Source organism: Arctopsyche grandis, unplaced genomic scaffold (genome assembly GCF_051622035.1).
Source record: "Arctopsyche grandis isolate Sample6627 unplaced genomic scaffold, ASM5162203v2 HiC_scaffold_538, whole genome shotgun sequence".
NCBI classification, from domain to species: Eukaryota; Metazoa; Arthropoda; class Insecta; order Trichoptera; family Hydropsychidae; genus Arctopsyche; species Arctopsyche grandis.
Genome location: NW_027518561.1, coordinates 70 through 18,174, shown reverse-complemented (window position 1 = coordinate 18,174; position 18,105 = coordinate 70). Strand labels below are relative to the sequence as shown.

The following is an 18,105-nucleotide window of genomic DNA, read 5'->3' as shown; positions in this document are numbered from 1 at the left end:
TTTCAAATACAACTCATTGATCTTTATTTCTTGCCTTTTTCTCTCTACATTTCTTCTATCTACATAATTTGATTGTAAAAATTTTGCTGCCTCTTAAAAAATTCATATATTCAATTTTACTATTTCTAAATCATTTTCACATCTTAATCACATTTCTTGTTCTTGTTCTTGTTCGATCTAATGTGGTGACCTTTTCTCATTTATTATTTCTAAATTATTTTCACATTTCTTATTTTTGTTCGATCTACTGTGGTGACCTTTTCTCATTTTACTATTTCTAAATCATTTTCACATTTCTTATTTTTGTTCGATCTAATGTGGTGACCTTTTCTCATTTTATTATTTCTAAATCATTTTCACATCTTAATCCCATTTCTTATTTTTGTTCGATCTACTGTGGTGACTTTTTGCCTTTTTTAAATTTCTAATTCTTTTCCTAATTTTGGCATTTTCTTTAAATCGATCCCCTTGTTGCTATCATCCTCTACACAACTGTATAATTTACATAAAATTACTCGAGTTCTAGCTCTGCTTCAATTATTATTTTGTTCTAGAACTTTTCCTGCAAATTTTTACTTCTTCTAGAAAAATTTTAATATAAAGGAAAGAATTCTTATCGACCCATGTCAAATAAAACAGTTGCCACAATAGGAATTGATTTAGGAACAACAACTTCTTGCATAGCAGGTTATGTAAGAGGTGAATTAACCGTCATTGACAATAGAGATGGTGAAAGAATTACACCATCAGTAGTATGTTTTGATAAACAAGGTGGACAACCCGTAGTTGTTCAAACGGTATTTTAGCTGCTGCTTCTGCACCAGAAAACTTCATTTTTGAAGTTAAAAGGATGTTTGGTAAAGGTTTCCATTCTAAGGAAGTTCAAAAAGCTATAAAATTTTGGCCATTCAAAATTAAAGAAATTAAAACAGTAGGAAAACCCGCAGATGAGAATGTTTTAGATAACATTGGTATTTGTGTAATTGAAAATGGTAAAGAAAAGATTTATGAACCAATTCAAGTTTCTGCTTATGTATTAAATTTCTTATATGAATCAGCTAAACAAAGACTTGGTGTTTGCCCCAGGATTTGTTGCTATTACCACACCTGCCTATTTTAGTGATGGTGCTAAACAAAGAACACTTGACGCTGCAAAAATTGCCTTTTCAGGAAAGTTGATGAGGCCGGTGAAAATTAGATGTTGAAACTGTTATATTAACTGAGCCTACTGCAGCCGCTATTGCTTATGGTTCAATTATGATGAAAAATAACCAAATCGCCGATGGTGTTGAGGAAAGAATTCTTGTTTTTGATCTTGGTGGTGGTACTTATGATGTCAGTGTAGTCGAATTCACTTATGATAGAAAAACCCAGTAGGTATTGTATTAGCTACAGATGGTGATAATTTCCTTGGGGGTTCCGATTTTGATAACATCATTATTCAATTAGCCAAAAATAAGTTCAAAGAAATGAACGGGGGTGTTGAAACTGAAGAAAAAGACAAACTCAAGAACGATCTTAGATTAAGACAAGAAGCAATTAAAGTTAAAACTTCACTTTCTACTAACATGAATGCTACTTTTAATCTTCCATGTTATAGAGGAACAACCGATTTAGTTTTCCAAATCTCAAGGGTTCAATTTGAGCGTGCCGCTAAAGAACTTTTTGAAAGACTTTTACAGAAATTTAGAGGTGTTTTATTATCCCTTGAAAAGTTACCCCAATTTACACAGATGATGGTATTTTAAACGAAACTCAAACTTTACATACAAACCTAAGTAATACTAACAAAAAAGGGCTCAATGAAATTATTGAAGAAGCTAAAAAGACTATTAAGCGTGTTATTATGGTAGGTGGATCTTCAAGAATTCCAAAAGTTGTTTCAATCATTGAATCTTTCTTTGGTGAAGATGCTAACGCTCCACAAGCCACTAAAAAAGTTATTTCTCCACTTAACCCTGATGAAGCAGTTGCTTTTGGTGCCGGTTACTATGCTAATGCTGCTTGTCTAAACTCTGAAGATGTAGGTGGTCCAAAAATACTTCTTATTGATCAAGTCCCACTCAATCTTAACATTGAAACACTTGGTGGTGTAGCTACTAAATTAATTGAAGCTAGAACTCCTATTCCATGTAAGAATTCCCAAATATTTTCAACTGCCGCTGATAATCAACCATCAGTAGAAATTGTTATTACACAAGGAAACAGGCCAAATTCATCTGATAATTATCATATTGGAAGATTTACTCTTTCAGGTATTTCACCAGCACCAAGGGGTGTTCCACAAATTGAATTAACTTTTGAAGTTGATCATAACAATATCCTTAAAGTAACAGCACTTGATAAAGCTTCTGGTAAGAAAGAAATGTATGTTGAAAACATGTCTAATAAACTCTCCGATACAGATATTGAAAGTATGAGAAAACAAGCTGAAGAGCACAGTGCACAAGATGCAATCTTTGCTCAAAGAGCAGCCTCTAAAAATCAATTTGAAAATCTAATTTACAGTTTCCAAGACAAGTTAGAAACCCTTAAAATCGACCAAGTCAAGAAAGAAGAAATTTCAGCTAAACTTAATGAAGAAGAGAACTGGATTAGAAATCAAAGCAACAATGTAGAACCATCTATTATTGACGAAAGAATTAAAACACTTACTTCTGAGATGACTGCTATTTTTAGTCAACAAGGCGGTGAACAACCTGCAGCAACTGGAGCTACCAACCCTGACGTTGAAGAAGTTAATTAAATAAACGTTTAATTTTAAAATACAATTTTTTAAAATATGCTATTTTGATTTAATTTGTTTTTTATTTTCATAAAATTTAAAAATCCAAATATCTAAAGTTTGAGGTAAACATTGGTTGGTATTTAAGAATATTTGTTAAAGTTGCCTCTATGTCTTTAAATCCTTTTAAATTATTATATATATCCAACTTAATAAAATTTTATAACTTGTCTATATTGTGCAATCGACTATAATTTTATTTTCAATTTTTTTTAAATTAAGTAAGAGTTTAAGGTAAACATGTGTATTTATTTAAGTATAATATATGTTGTTATCTGTAGACCTATTAGACATTGAGGTTTATTTATTTAAGACTGTCTTGTGCCATCGAAGATGGCGTAAGCTCTTCATTATTAAAGTATTTAGTCATTAAGGGTATTTATTTAAATTATATTAATAGAGGATAACACAACAAAGACTATTTCAGCAATATATATAATCAACTTTAAATGAACAGCCACCTGATTTTCGATGGCAATAAGACAATGTCTCTTTTAAACAATCATGAATATAAAAGATTAGAAAAAGAAATTGTTATAATATTCAATTTTATAACTTCTGAAAATTTATTAAATTCCCTTGGCAAAAAAAAGTTAAGAAAATATAATAATTTTTATAATCAGCGAAGATTAAGACCCCTAATGCCAATAAATATTTTAAGTAGTAACAATGATCTTAAAATAAAATGGTTATAAAATCTACTATTTATTTTTACTTAACCATGAAAATAAATGATCTTAAAATAAAATAATTATAACATCTACTATTTATTTTTACTTAACCATGAAAATAAATGATCTTAAAATACAATAGTTATAAAATCTAAATTTCAATTTTTAAGAATATAAATGTTAAGAATATGTAATTTTTATAATTTAACAAGATTAGTGCCCATAATTGTTAATAAATATATTACTTAATATCTTAAATAGCCTTTTAAGGAATTTTTTTAAATTCTATTAATATAAATCCTTGCAAACAATTTTTTTGTGAAAATACGTTATTTATTTATAGAATATTCATTTACTTTTTTTTATATTTCAACTTTATTTTTTTAATCATTTTCTTAGACATTCAAATATCGTAAAAATTAATAACATCCATTTCTTGTACAGATGATCTGTTGTCAATTAGTCTCTCTCGTTTAATCAGCCAGATTAATTTCTTCTTTTCTGCGACTTCTTTCATTTTTAGTGCTTTTTGTTTTTTATATACTTTCAATCCTGTATCTGTTAAAGTACATACCCTTGTACTTTTTTCTTCGCTGCTAAAATTATAGATCTCTTCAAAAGAAGTAGATTTCCAATTTATTTCATCAGGTGTTGCTTTTTTCACTTTACTTGAAATAGAAATGTTATTTTTCTTAGAAGACTTATTTTTTTGGGTAGAATCAAAAACCTCATTTTTAATAGCTGAAATCACGTTTTTATCAATTTCTTTATTGCTTTGATTATAATTATCAATAATAAAATCTGTTGTGGGTGATTTATTGCCACTAAAAGAACTCTCAACAGAATCACTTAAATTCTTTGAATTTAAAACTTTGGGATTGTTAATTATAATACTTGGCTTTTTAAGTTCATTTATAGTAGTTAAATTCGATCGAATTTTATGTAATTTAGAAGTTGAATTTTCTTTTACGGGCTTCTGTATAGTTGCAGTAGAATGTTCTTTTACGGGCTTCCGTATAGTTGCAGTAGAATGTTCTTTTGTGGGCTTCTCTATAGTTGAAGTAGAATGTTCTTTTGTGGGCTTCCGTATAGTTGCAGTAGAATGTTCTTTTGTGGGCTTCTGTATAGTTGCAGTAGAATGTTCTTTTGTGGGCTTCTGTATAGTTGTAGTAGAATGTTCTTTTGTCGGCTTCTGTATAGTTGTAGTTGATTCTAGATTAGATGCATCACAGTCACAAATTGACACTGGTTCTACTTTATCGATTTTTGACAGTGTGCTACTTTTTTCGGGTGACCACATTTTGGATGAAATAGACGTAGATCTAGAAGTTTTTTCTGGCAAATGTCCGCCTTCATTATTAAATTCCTCTTTAGGTGTTTTAATATTAGAATTTCCTTCTTTTTTCAAATGGCTCGATTGGATGTTTTCTTCGTTTTTAATGGTGCCAGAAAGTGTCAACACTGATTTACTCTCCCATCCAGAAATATTTGTTCGTGATGATGATGAGATGCTTAGATTTAATAAATCTTCATAAATTGAAGATGTTTTTTCTTTAGATTCATTCAAGTTTTTTGCCCCTTCACAACGTTCACAAGTTTCCGTTTCTAGTTTATAATTTTGATAATCTTCAAATTCATCCAAGTTTTTTGCCCCTTCACAACGTTCACAAGTTTCCGTTTCTACTTTATAATTTCGATGATCTTCAAATTCATTCAAGTTTATTGCCCCTTCACAAGTTTCCGTTTCTACTTCATAAATTGAAGATGTTTTTTCTTTAGATTCATTCAAGTTTATTGCCCCTTCACAACGTCCACAAGTTTCCGTTTCTAATTTATAATTTTGATGATCTTCAAATTCATCAAAATTAATTTCATAAAGTGTCTTCTTATTATAAAAACGGGGTTCTTTACAACCTTCTACTAATTTCATTCCTGGCATGTACTCACATAATAACATTCTACCCGTCTCAACTCTAAATACTGAAACATAATACTTTCCTAATACAATAATAAAACTACCAAATATTTTAAATTCTTCCCCTGTCATTTCCCAATCGTAATTAACATTTTCTTCTTTATAAATACCCGTCTTATTAATTAAATAACCCCCATTATCAAAACATAATAAAAATGAATTCCCATCAACTTTTATCATACTTCTAGCTGTAAAATAATCTTTTGCTTCTAATAATAACGATAAAGTTGAATCAAAAACTTCTAAAAGTTCTTGAGTTTTTAAAGTATCAATTTCAATTATTTCAAAATCTCTACAAGATATAATAACCCTCCCTTTTAAAAAAAAGATATTAAAAATTTTAAAACCAACGTAAAGTTTTCTTAATACACTAATATAAACTTGTTCATTATCATATAAAATTGCCAAAAGATGTATTACACTAACGGTAAAATCTTCATTTGAAACTATTGCAAGGTAAGCAGTATCTGCACATTTACCAAAAAAGAAATTTGAAGATTTAATATTTAAAATTTGATGATCAAAATTAGTTAAAAGATAATGAAATTTCCCAATATGAATAAGATCATTAGCTAACATAATTAATAATTCGTATTGTGGATCATAATAAATTTTAGTTGGACAGAAATCACCCAATTTTTTAACAATACCATTGTAAACGAAATAAACACCAGAAACATTTGAAAAAAAGTGTAGTTTACGATTAAAATTCAATCTCTCTTCTTTGATGTTATTTTTTATAACGGTGTTACTTAATGGCTTCGTATTATTTTTCCAAAATCTAAAACAAAATCCTTCTTTAGAATCTAAATCTGTAACAGCATCAATATCATCTTGAAAACTATTCCTTGTTGCAATAACCGTTTTTTCAGAAAAAATATCTTCAAAAGTAGTTTTAGAAGGGGAATATTTGAATTCTTTATAATTGCGTTCTTTTCCAAAATTAGTAAAATCAAGATAATGTTCATTTTCTGATACTGCCGTAGATGAATCAATAGAATAATTAAATTTTAGAGAAAAAGGCGAATTGGATAAGTTTACTTGACTAGAAGATGTTGATAATTTAAGGGGTGTTGTGCTTGATTTTTGTTCAACCGTTGTTTTAGTAAAATCAACTTTATCTTGTGCCGAATAATTACTTGAATCGGTGTTTATGCTCGAATTTTCAGAATTAAACTTTGTAACTTTTTCTTTCACTATATTTCCAGCGCCGTTAATTATTTCTCCGTCATTATTATTTTTAGGATTGGAATTTGTAACTTTTTCTTTCACTATATTTCTAGCGCCGTTAATTATTTTTCCGTCATTATTACTTTTAGGATTGGAATTTGTAACTTTTTCTTTCACTATATTTCCAGCGCCTTTAATTATTTTTCCGTCATTATTATTTTTAGGATTGGAATTTGTAACTTTTTCTTTCACTATATTTCTAGCGCCGTTAATTATTTCTCCGTCATTATTATTTTTAGAATTGGAATTTGTAACTTTTTCTTTCACTATATTTCCAGCGCCTTTAATTATTTTTCCGTCATTATTATTTTTACTCATTTGAATAGACTTAGTGCAACTCCCTTCGTCGGGGTTAGAACCCTTTTTGACTTGTACTTTGGTGCTCCCATTCTTCTTTTTTATATTTCGGTTACTACATGTACATTCACTACTACTGAAACACTTCTGAGAACTATTGGAATTATTGGAACTAAAACTCATCTTTCGTTCACTGTTGTCTTTGCTTTCACAGGCTTTAGAAACACTTTCTTTAATTGAGCCTGTATTTACAGATGAGTGACCAAACAACTTGGAATTTCCATCATTAGATTCTACTCTTTCATTTATCATGTAATTACTTTCATCAGATCGCAGGCTGTCATTAGATTCTACTCTTTCATACAACTTGGAATTACTTTCACTAGATCGCTTTCCACTAATTAACGTAGAGTTCGTGCCATCACTAGATCGCTTTCCACCAATTAACGCTGAGTCCGTGTTATCACTAGATCGCTTTCCACCAATTAACGTTGAGTTTGTGCCATCACTAGATCGCTTTCCACTAATTAACGTTGTGTTCGTGCCATCATTAGATCGCCTTTCACCAATTAACGCTGAGTCCGTGTTATCACTAGATCGCCTTCCACCAATTAACGCTGAGTCCGTGTTATCACTAGATCGCCTTTCACCAATTAACGCTGAGTCCGTGTTATCACTAGATCGCCTTTCACCAATTAACGCTGAGTCCGTGTTATCACTAGATTGGTCATTTACACCATAATTAAAAGCATCATGTGAACGAGAGCAATAAGGGGATAATATGAATGAACCCGGCAAATTTTCACCAAAACAAATAGACTGTAAATTATTTTTAAAAGTATGTAGTTCTTTTACTTTTATTCTTGGTTCGAGATCAAAAGCAATCTTTTGTATAGCCTCATCAATAATATTAAAATAAACATCCCTAGTACTCTCCTCTTCAAAATACATAGCTTTAACCTTATTATTATCCCGTTGTACCAAAAATAAAGGATATAAATTATTTAAATCTTCATCTTTAAAACATTCTTTATATTCTTTTAATATAAAATTCTTACTTAAAAATAACGGATCATCATCAATAATTAAACTTCCATAAGATTTTTCATTTGTAAGGCAAAACAAGATTATTCTATTAAAAATAAAAACTTGTTTATAAGAAGAAGGGATTAAATGACTTAATTTTACAATTAATTTTCCCTGTTTTAATAATTTTGTTTTATTATAAATTAAACCTAAAGAAAACTTATTTTTAACTTTTCCATATACAAATCTAGCAGATAAATTATAAGTTTGAAAAGATTCAGTCCTTTTTTTAAATTCCCCATCTAATTCTTTACTAATTTTTTGTACTTTTTCAGATAATTCAGTATATTTTTCAATTCTAATTAAATCAGTTTCATGTTTTATAATTGCTTTTATTAAAGTAGCATATCTAACCATTTTATTAGTTGGTCTATATAAATAATTTCTAATTCCTAAATTAATTATATTTTCTTTTAAAAGGAAATCATTTACAATTCTTAATACATGAAAATCAGTATCTAATAACATTTCTAATTCATTTTCAACTTGAGGCATACTTTGTATGTAATTAATATAATATTTATAATCAATTAAAAAATGATCAAAAGGACTGTAATAATCAATTTTACAATTAATCATTTTTTTAATTTCTTTAGGAAAAGAAGGTAATTTTAAAGAATCAGTTATTGGTTCAAAAGAAGAATTATTTTTTATACCTAAAACTTCATTATTTATAATAATGAGTTTATTAAATAATTTTAAACTTCCATTTTCTATATTTTGAATATGATTTTTTACAGTCTCTAAAATAATGTAACTATTTTTTAATGCGGTTTTCCCCATATCTAAAATATTTTCTAATAAAACTTTCCATAAATGAATATCAATTATATACTTACGTTCACTTTCATATAATTCAGCTAAAGCTTCTAACTTTTTCTTTTGATTTCCCATTTTGTTTATGCTAAAATTTATTGTATTTATGTGTTTCAAAACAAAAACAGAATTGATTTGATGAAAGTGTAAGAGTTAATTAGTATAAATTTTATAATCAAAACAGCAATAATAAAGTAGATTAAAGAAGAAAATAACAAATTATAAGTGAAAATAGATAGGACTATGGGGTAGAGCAGGGTTAATGACATATTATAAATGCAATAGATAGGACAGGGTGTATTGGATAACACTATGGGGTAGAGCAGGGTTAATGACATATTATAAATGCAATAGATAGGACAGGGTGTATTGGATAACACTATGGGGTAGAGCAGGTACTAGGGCATAGTGTAGAAATGCATCAGATAGGACTGGGGGTGTATTAGATAGGACTATAGGTTTAGGCATATAGTAATATAAGTGAAAATAGATAGGACTATGGGGTAGAGCAGGTACTAGGGCATAGTGTAGAAATGCATTAGATAGGACTGGGGTGTTTTGGATAGCACTATAAAGAAAATCAGGTACTAGGGCAAAATATTAATGCATTAGATAGGACAGGATGTATTGGATAGCACTATAGGTTTAGGCATAAAGTAATATAAGTGAAAATAGATAGGACTATGGGGTAGAGCAGGGTTAATGACATATTATAAATGCATTAGATAGGACTGGGTGTTTTGGATAGAACTATAGGGTAGAGCAGGTACTAATATAAGTGAAAATAGATAGGACTATGGGGTAGAGCAGGGTTAATGACATATTATAAATGCAATAGATAGGACTGCGGGTGTTTTGGATAGCACTATAAAGAAAATCAGGTACTAAAGAATATTATATAGTACTGGGGGTGTTTTGGATAGCACAATGGACAAAGCAGGTACTAAAGAATACTATAAATGCATTAGATAGGACAGGGGTGTATTTTATAGCACCTTAAGGTAAAGTAGATATGAAAGCTTTTTATAAATACAAAGTTTATTAGATATTTCTATTAGGTAATAGCACAATGGACAAAGTAGATAAACAAAATTTATAAAAAATAGACACATGAGGCAGTAACCAGCCCAACTGTTTATATGAGAGCTTTACAAATAATAATTTGCCTAACGTTTTTGAATAATTTAAGGGGATTGCCAAGCACCAAAGACAAAATTAATAAAACAGAACTTTTAAATTAAAACAAAGCTTTTATTCTTTAATTTTAAAAAGAAGAGATGTAATTACATAACAATAGAAGGTTTTAAATAATTTTCGAGCTTTTTATTAATGTTAATTAACTACAGATGTAATTAAATAGCAATAGAACTTTTATTAATTTTACATAATTTTCGAGCTTTTTATTAATGTTAAATAACTACAGATGTAATTACATAGCAATAGAACTTTTACTTATCAATTTTAAATAATTATAGGGGAATTTTATTTATCAATAGTAACAGCAAGAGATGCAGTTACATAACCACAAAGAGCTTTTTTTAATTAAACATAATTATAGATAGCTTTATATAATTAAAGTGCCAATCTTTTTATTTATCAATGTTGAATAAGTACAGTTGTAATTACATAACAAAAGAAGGATTTTTATATTTAAAGTGCCAATAGTTTTCTTATAAAATTAAAGGCCTTTATTTTTGTTACATAATTTTATAGCTTTTTTTATTGAAAATTTTTATTAAAAAACAACTTAAATTAAATTATAACTGTTACTACTTTAAAGATTTATTGGCATTAGGAGTATTAATCTTGACCGATTATAACAATAACAATTATTAAAGAAATCACTTAAAATTGCCTTTTTATTTAAATAACGGGCATTAATGGTAGTGTAATCCATTCTGATATAACCCAAGGGTAATCATGTTTGACATCCCTTAATTTATTTCTATGTAAGGCAGTCACTACCACAGTTATCACTATATCTAAGCAGTTGCTACACAGTTATCACTATATCTAAGCAGTTGCTACACAGTTATCACCATATCTTAGCAGTTGCTACACAGTTACCACTATATCTTAGCAGTTGCTACACAGTTATCACCATATCTAAACAATCACTATTTTAACACTACGCCATTGTATTTCTAATTAAAAGGGCTTTTAATAAATATTGCAGTGCTTATTATGCTGTTATTTAATGTATTTGGTTATATTTTAAGATGCCTTACCTTTTTTAATTAGTAATTCTTTATCAATTAATATAATCTTTCCTTACCTTTTTATATAAATAGATGCCTTACCTTTTTTTATTTAGTAATTCCCTATCAATTAATATAATTTTTACTTCCCCTTTTTATATAAATAGATGCCTTTCCTTTTAGTTACTTACTAATTCTCTATCAATTAATTTACTTTTTCTTGTCTGTGCCTGCTCTGTTGTTTATTATGAAACACCACATAACTTAATTTTCCTTTTTAACCCAAAAATGGAAGAACAAAAGAAAAAACCAGAAATCAAATTAGTCAGTTGGGATTTAGTAGGCATTTGGTCTTTAGATGTTCAAATTGAGACATGTGCAATCTGTAGGAATCACATTATGGACACTTGTGTTGAATGCCAGAATGGAGTTGTTCATGTAGAAGAATGTAACATCAGCTGGGGGAAGTGTGGGCACGCATTCCACAGCCACTGTATTAGCAGATGGCTAAACTCAAGAAATGTATGCCCCTTAGATACAACACCCTGGGTATATGAAGATAGAAAAGAGTAGAAAGGAGTATTTAAATAAAACACCCAGGATTAAAGACAGTTTTGTAAAGTAAATAGTGTAGTTTTGTAAAGCACCCAGGGTTAAAGACAGTTTTGTAATGTAAATAGTGTAGTTTTGTAAAACACCCAGGTGTTAAATAGTAATAAAGTAATTGGGATATAATTGTAAATGTAAATAGTAGAAAGGAGTATTTAAATAAAACACCCAGGATTAAAGACAGTTTTGTAAAGTAAATAGTGTAAAAGGATATTTTTGTAAATGTAAATAGTGTAAAAGAGTTATTTTTGTAAAACACCCAGGAGTTAAATAGTAATAAAGTAATTGGGATATAATTGTAATGTAAATAGTAGAAAGGAGTATTTTTGTAAAACACCCAGGAGTTAATTTAAGTTGGTTCTATATAATACTAAATACACATGTTTACCCCAAACTCTTACTATTACTAATAAAGTAACTTAGTAAAAGGGATATTGTATTAATGTAATTTATTAAAAGAGATATTTCTATAATTAACTTAGTAAAAATAATGTTTTGTTTATAAAACATCAGGTCTATGATATTAGTGTTAAATAAGTCACGCATGAAACAAATTATAAATTCATTGTATTAAGAATATTGTAAGACCAAGGGGGTAGAACATATTATAAAGCCAAGGGGGTAGATCATATTATAAGGCCAAGGGGGTAGAACATATTATAAAGCCAAGGGGATAGATCATATTATAAAGCCAAGGGGATAGAACATATTATAAAGCCAAGGGGATAGATCATATTATAAGACCAAGGGGATAGAGCATATTGTAAGACCAAGGGGATAGAGCATATTGTAAGACCAAGGGGATAGAACATATTATAAGACCAAGGGGATAGAGCATATTGTAAGACCAAGGGGATAGAACATATTATAAAGCCAAGGGGGTAGATCATATTGTAAGAACAAGGGGCTAAAGCATATTGTAAACTCATGTATTAAGAATTTTCTAAATTAATAAAAATGTTACCTGAATTAAACATAAAAAGGGATACCTTTTGAATTAAACATTAAAGTTTACAATAAATTATGTTGTTAAATTATAACATAAAGAGTTATTTATTTAATGCTACTTTAACAAATTATAAAGCCAAGTATAAAGAATATTTTGAAAACAACCACAAAGAAACTAACAAAAACTTAAACAGAAAAGAATTTATTAGAAATTGGCTATGCATCCCATAAAGAAACAACTAGAAAATTAACAAAAACACTCCCATGAGGAGTTTACTAGAAATTGGCTATGCAGCCCATAAAGAAACAACTAGAAAATTAACAAAAACACTCCCATGAGGAGTTTATAAGAAATTGGCTATGCAGCCCAAAAAGAAACAACTAGAAAATTAATAAAGTTTTGCATAAAATTACAAAATGTTTTAATTCAATAATAAAAATTATTCTAAAATGGCATAAAGAATATTCTATAAATTCATCAATAACAATTATTCTAAAATGGTGTAAACTTCTCTCATCACATAAATTTCACTTAAAGCTTTGTATTACAGGGCAACCCAACTTTTCCTATATCTCCCGCCGCTACCCACCACATGCACAAATATTCCCTATCAGTTTTCCTGTTTATCTCTCACCACCACATGCTTATCTCTTCATTACGGCCTATACCCTCATTCATTTCTCTCTACTACGGCCTATACCCTCATTCATTTCTCTCTACTACGGCCCATGCCCGCATTCAGGCTTATCTCTCATTACGACCCATGCCTGCATTCTGGCCTATCTCTCATTACGACCACTACCTGCATTCATTTCTCTCTACTACGGCCCATGCCTGCATTCCTGTCTCTCTACTGCGGCATATACCCGCATTCTGGCTAATCTATCATTACTACCCATGCCTGCATTCCTGTCTCTCTACTACAACCCATACCCTCATTCATTTCTCTATACTACGGTCCATACCCGCATTCTGGCCTATCTCTCATTACGACCCATGCCTGCATTCCTGTCTCTCTACTACAACCCATACCCGTGATCCCGCTTATCTACCCCCTCACACTATCCTGTAACTCCCATCTTTGTTCTTTATTATTTCACCTCTGAAATTCATCATTTCTATTATTTCTTGTTCTGACTTCTTGCTTTCTGTTCTTTTTATTAACTCATTTAACTCTTCTTTTGTTATCTTTCTTTCCCCTGTTGTTTCTACGTGTTTTTCTAATAAACTTTTCACTGTTTCTTTTTTATTTGTTTCCCCTTGGTCTTTTAAATACATTTTTCTGTATAAATTCACTGCTATTAAAGCGTGACTTACCGTTGCTACCGGTTTCAACTCCAGTTTGGCACAACTTTCAGTTAGTCTGATCAGTGCTTCTAAATTTCTAATTGAAACATTTTTGTGCTTTCTAATTTCAATGAAATACTCTTTGATCTTCTGTTTAGCCCCTTTACTTAAAACTGGGTGTACAGTTATTCTTGAATACTCAATGTATTTCTTAAGTATTTCAATAGAATAAGTAGAAGTAGTTGTAACAGAACCGAATCTGATGGAGTTGACAAGGGAGTCGACTCCATTACCTGGGGGGTGTTGTAATGATGTATTCTTGGTTGATGTATGTGTTGTATTATTTAGTGGGTGTAATGATGTATTCTTGGCCGATGTATTTGTTGTATTCTTGGTTGATCTGTTATTCCCTGCAGTACCCTTGTCATTCCCTGTTGTACTCCTGCCACACCCTGTTGTAATATTGGTCTCTTGTCTGCCATTTAGTCCACTCACCCCAGTCTCTTGTCTACCATTTAGTCCACTCCCCGTTGCACTCCTGCCACACCCTGTTGTAATATTGGTCTCTTGTCTGCCACTTAGTCCTCTCCCCGTTGCACTCCTGCCACACCCTGTTGTAATATTGGTCTCTTGTCTGCCATTTAGTCCACTCCCCGTTGTACTCCTGCCACACCCTGTTGTAATATTGGTCTCTTGTCTGCCATTTAGTCCTCTCCCCGTTGTAGTCCTGCTATTTAGTCCTCTCCCCGTTGTAGCCCTGCCACACTCCCCGTAATGCCTCTTTTTTAAAATTTCATTTCCAATTTCGTAGTTCTCTTTTTCACTTAAGTTGTCCATTAAAATAAAAATTAAATCAAATCTTGAGAGTAGTGATGTTTCAAATTTTAAATTTTCTTTTATTGTTTTATTTGTATCAAAGTGTCCATATCTTGGGTTACTTGCCGCTATTATTGTTGTTCTAGCTGGGACACTACAACAAACTCCTCCTTTCGCTACTGTTACTTTTTGTTCTTCCATTGCTTCATAAAGTGCTGTATGATCATCAATTTTATCAAATTCATCAATACAACAAAGTGCTGTGTCTGACACTACTAATGCCCCACCGTCTGCCATATATTCACCTGTTACTGGGTCATGTGTTATTGAAACTGTAAGACCGGCTGAAGTACAAGAATTCCCACTAACATAAATTGATTTTGGTATAACTGAACAAGTACTTAAAAGTAATTTAGATTTACCCAACCCGGGGTCACCAACTATTAAAACATGGATTTCGGGTCTAATTAATGTTGAACCTGCATATTTCTTTGAACCTCCAAATAAACTTAGAATTAAACCCATTTTTATTGTGTTATTCCCAAATACGGAAGGGTATAAAGTATTTATAAAAATATTTATGAGATTTTTCTCTTCAGAAATTTTTTTGAAAATTTGAAAATTTGTAGGGTCAATTTTGAAACAACTGTGGGGGTCAAAGGTGGGTTCGAACTTAGAGTTGTTTTTATTGGGTGAATCACTAGTGGATTGGGTTTGATGAAAGTTTTTATTTGGGGATTCGAACATGGATTTATTGGGTGGGTGGATATTGTTACTGCCGTTTTTACTTTGTGGGTGGATATTGTGACTACCGTTTTTACTGTTTGGTCCTATATTGTTACTGCCGTTTTTACTGTTTGGGCCGATATTGTTAATGCCGTCTTTACTGTGTGGGTCAATATTGTTACTGCCGTCTTTACTTTGTGGGTGGATATTGTTACTGCCGTCTTTACTTTGTGGGTGGATATTGTTACTGCCATGTTTACTTTCTTGGTCATTTTTACTGTTTGGGCCGATATTGTTACTGCCATGTTTACTTTCTTGGTCATTTTTACTGTTTGGGCCGATATTGTGCCCGTCATGTTTATTTTCTTGACCGATCTTGAACTTATTTACGGTGTCTATCCTCGGTTGGTTTTTACTGTGGTTGGACTCCCCTGTTATGTCTTCTGTAAAATTATTTGTATTTTTTATTATTTCTAAATCATTACATTCTATTTTTAATCTATAAGCATCCCCTGTTAATTCCCCCCTTACAATCCCTGTTATTCTTATTAAATCTCCCGGTACAACCGTCCCTACAAATGAATTGTAAATATCAACATCAAATACTTTTGCATTTCCATCGTTGTTGTACATTTCTTGTATTTTAATTTCTTGTTTGTCTATACATTTCATTTCTGGGTGACCTGATAAGAATATAAAGTTATTACTACCGTTCCTATTACCACTACCCTTTCTTTTATTATTCTTTATATTGTAACTACCATTAATATTGGCTCCATAATTGTTATTACTAATTTGGTTACTAATAATATTCTTTTTCTTTATGTTTAATGTACAGTTACATTTAGGGTGCTTATATAAATTTCCCGTATTTTGTACTTTTATTATTTTGGAGCATTTTAAACATTCAAAAAATGTTTCTAAATTTTCTATTTTTTTAAATGAAACTCTACAACAAGTCCCAACTATAGAAATTAACGAATCGACTTGTTCAGTTCCAATTTCTGAAAAATTAAATGTTTTTGGATGATTCTTTATTCTTGTTTCTATTAAAACGCCCTTTCTATAATTAATCGCATTTCTATAATCTCCATTAATCCCATTTCTATGTTCTCCATTAATACCATTTCTATAATCTCCATTAATCCCATTCCTGTAATTGTTTTCTATTGAAATACTCTCCTCTTTATGCTCTCCACTAATACCTTTACTACCTCTACTGTAATCTCCATTACTAATCATGCTTAAATTGCTTTTTTCATAAATCCCTTCTTTAAAATTGTATTCTTCATAAATCATTTCACTTATTGCACAACTAAAACATTTTAATGAATTTGGTGAACAATTGAATTGTAAGAAAAATGAATATTCACAATTGAAAATCCCTGAATTTAAAATTGATTTGAGATTTAAATTGGAAATGAGGAGTTCCTTTCTAATATCAATAATTAAACTGATTTCTTTATTGAAAACGGTGTATTCTTCATTGGGGAAATATAAATCCCAAGTTTTTAAAGGAATTTCATCATTTTCCATGGTGCATAAAAATAAAGGAATTTTTAAAAATGAAAAAGAAAAGATATGTGGCTAAAGTTAATGTTAAAGATTATGGTCTAAATGCTAGTGTAAATGAGAGATACTGGTGAAATAATGGAATTATAGAGTGGAGATATGTTAAATAAAAGGACTATTTGAATAAATCCGATTTTTTTTTAAAAGGACTATTTGAGAGATGTGTGAAATAGGCTAGAAGTGAGTGTAAATAAGAGATACTGGTGATGCCAGAAAAAAGGGAATTGTTTGAGTGATGTGTGAAATAGGCTAGAAGTGAGTGTAAATAAGAGATACTGGTGATGCCAGAAAAAAGGGAATTATTTGAGTGATATGTGAATGATGGTTTAAGTGTGAGAAATAAGAGAGATAATGGGAATTACGTGTGAGATGGTGGCAAGAGGGGAATTATTTGAGTGATATGTGAATGATGGTTTAAATGTGAGAAATAAGAGAGATAATGGGAATTACGTGTGAGATGGTTGCAAGAGGGAAATTAAAATTTGTAAGAGACATGAGGATTGAGGAATGTATTAACATTATAAAATTCTGCTTCGTATTTATAATAGAAAAAGAGAGAGTTTAAGGTAAACATAGGGTTTTGGTATTTTTAAATCCAGCTGAAAATAAACAAAACAGCATTAATTTGTTTTTTAATTAAAAATTAATTAAAATCTCCTTTTTTTCAGGGAATATTTATATTAACAGATGTTGTTATCTGAAGACCTATTAGGCATTAAAGGTTATCTGTTTAATACTATGCCAACAATAAATGAAAGTTCTAAAATTGACAATAATAATAGGGGATTACACAATATTATCGTTGCAATTATTTCTGGTAGCTTTAATGAAATAATTAGAATTCATAACTTATTTGCCAAGATGATATTTTTACAAACTAATGGCGACAATAATTCAGCATTCTCATTTTTAAAATCTAAATATCTTATTCTCTCTGCTTATATTTAAGTTTTACAAACTAATGGCGACTGCATCTCGATATTCTCATTTTTAAGATTGAAATATCTTATTTTCAACAATCTTTTAAGTTTTATTTACGTATTAAGAAAACAACAACAAATAATTGTTTATTTCAAATTTTGATTTGA

At 30.1% G+C, this 18,105-nt stretch overlaps 1 pseudogene; it reads left to right on the top strand.

Moving 5' to 3' along the window:
- Positions 1-623: 623 nt before the first annotated feature.
- LOC143922151 (chaperone protein DnaK-like) lies at positions 624-2,746 on the top strand (annotated as a pseudogene).
- The last annotated feature ends 15,359 nt before the right edge of the window (positions 2,747-18,105 follow it).